Source organism: Leuciscus leuciscus (genome assembly GCF_965113295.1).
Source record: "Leuciscus leuciscus genome assembly, chromosome: 2".
NCBI lineage: Eukaryota > Metazoa > Chordata > Actinopteri > Cypriniformes > Leuciscidae > Leuciscus > Leuciscus leuciscus.
In genome coordinates this window covers 27270829-27273596 of record NC_138726.1, presented here as the reverse complement: position 1 = coordinate 27273596, position 2768 = coordinate 27270829, and positions in this window count along the sequence as shown.

Below are 2768 nucleotides of genomic sequence, written 5' to 3'. Positions count from 1 at the left end.
TTTCTGTTTGCTGTTGCAGCCAGGTGTGGATGGATCCTTGCATTCTTCCATAGGCTACTATGTAACGTTACTTTGCAAGAAATACGTTCAAAAGAACGTACTTCATCAGTGGCCAAGAAGTCAGATAGACCGTACGTCTGTTAAATAGCTTTTCATCTAGAAAGCTTCTGTTGCCTACAAACATCTGATAAACTTTATTTAATTTAATTTAATTTTATTTTATTGACATTCGGAAAACATACCCAAAAGGTTGTCTTTGTGTTCTGAGTGAATCATTGACATTTACTTAATAAACACACAGTCTTTTAGTTATTTTGTCAACTATTACATTTTAAAAACCACTAATTTAAGAGTTGCAATAATGACTTTTTAACATTTTCACACATTCCCAACCCGTCTCTTTCTTTCCATATGAATGAGAATTTCTTACATAAACGAATGACTCATCCCCTCAGTGCCGTCTCGAGTCTTGTTAAGTAAAATGAGCGCATTTGTTTACTATAGGTCTGACTAGAGCAATAGAGAGAGATACGTCAGGTCAGAGGTCACTCTTCCGCCGGAACTAGACTAGCGTACGGCCGTTACCGGAAGCCAGTGATTATAGTTTAGAATATATTTTAGAATATATTTTTCCAACAAAAATTCATCACTTCGTTTCAGAAGGCCTTTATTAACCGTAAGGCCTCATGGATTACTTTTATGATGGATGGATGCGCTTGTTCGGGCTTCAAAATCGTATAATTCTACAGTGAAGTATATTCACGCCCATTATAAAGCTTGGAAGAGTCAGGATATTTTTTAATATAACTCTGATAGTGTTTGGCTGAAAGAAGAAAGTCATATACACCTATGATGGCTTGAGGGTGAGTAAATTATGGGATAATTCAAATTTTTGTGTGAACTAACCCTTTAATCTTGTCATATTTGGAATATATCAGTACTTGGACTATCGTGTTATGTAGGAGCTATAGGCCTACATGAAAACGGTGTTTGTTTTTTGAGATGGAAGGGGTCATTTTGAGTAGAGGAACCAAATAACAATTAGACATTCGACCTAAATTATCATAGTAACACAAATTGCTTTCACATATTGATGACATCTTACCCTCAAGTGGCAGGCACAGCAGATTTCGCCATATTCGTTGCCTGTGTTGCATAGCATGTACATGAATGTGGGAGCGGAGACATCAAGATAGCGGTGTGATCCTTTTGGTTAGGGGCGTGTTTGTTTTGGTGATTTCAAATATCAACAGAGTTTTCCAGAAATCGCTTACTGCACCTTTAAATCATGGGAGCAAGCTAGTGTTATGGGGTCCATGGTACTGTACTATTTCAGTACAGTACAATAATGAGTATAAAAAAAACGTAATGAATTGATAGAAATAAAAATTTCACAGTATAAATTGGGTCTTTATACAAGAAACGTCTGGGTTACTAATGTAACTCCCGTTCCCTAAAGTAGTGAACGGAGACGTTACGTCGGACTGAAGGAAGCAACACCCCGAATGGAGTGAGCTCTCACCCCAAGGAGGCATGGCTCACCTTGGGACTGGTAGGCCAAGGCAATGGCATCCCCTATCCAATGGGCCAACCTCTGTTTGGAGATAGCCTTTCCCTTCTGCTGACCTCCAAAGCAGACAAAGAGCTGCTCTGAGCTTCCACGTAAACATGCGGGACACAGTGAACGCGAAGTTCACCACCTGGTCCCGAAAGAATGTGGTGGAAACTTTGGGCACGTATCCAGGCCGGGGTCTCAGGATGGCGTGAGACAGGGCCGGCCCACACTCTAGGCACGATTCGCTGACCAAAAATGCCTGCAGGTCCCCCACCCTCTTGAAGGAATCAAACGCGGTCAGGAGCACTGTCTTCAAAGACAGCATTTTAAGCTCAACTGACTCAAGGGGCTCCAAGGGAGCTCTCTGTAGACCTGAAAGGAAGACAGAGAGGTCCCAGGAGAGGACGAGGCACGGCCTGGTAGGATTTATCCTCCTGGCGCCTCTCAGGAACCTCATGACCATGTCGTGCTTTCCCAGTGACCAGCCATTAAAACAGCATCGTGATGAGCTGTGATGGCAGCAACATACACCCTCAAGGTGGAGGGAGAAAGCCTCCGCTTCAAGACCTCATGAAGGAAGGAAAGCACAGAGCCGATCGGGCATTTCCTGGGGTCTTCCTGTCGGGAAGAATACCACTCAGCAAACAGAATCATTTCAAAGCAGAAGCGAGCCTCGTAGAGGGGGCTCTAGCTGAAGTGATAGTGTCAACTACTGCTGGGGGTATTTCACTTAAGTCCACCACGTCCCACACGTGGAGGTTCCAGAGGTCTGGACAAAGATCCTTCTTGTAGTAGAGTCGTGGGTCTAGTTAGCATTCTGGGAGATCTGAGAGTTACAGTGGGAGCTTCTTCGTTGGGCCTGCCCCCACGAACCTCCCACTCCTCTAGCATGCCATGTGTCGTCAAGTTGCCGAATGTTGGCACAGGTCCCTCACGTGAGGCACCTTGTGTCTCATTCAGCACTCTGGATGAGGATCGGATGTTGTGGTCCAGATTAATTGTAAAAAAGTTCGAAAATAAATAGAAAATATTAATTTGTTCGATGAACACCATTGTAAATAAAAAAAATCTGAATGGCTGTTTAAAACATTTAAATACTGTTCAGAAACAAAAAGCAGCTGCTTTGTTGACAAGGTAACCAGGGTCATGGCTGCATGTCTGCGGTTCCATCAATGCCAACTGCTGTCAGAGAGAGAATGTGCATTTTCATTTA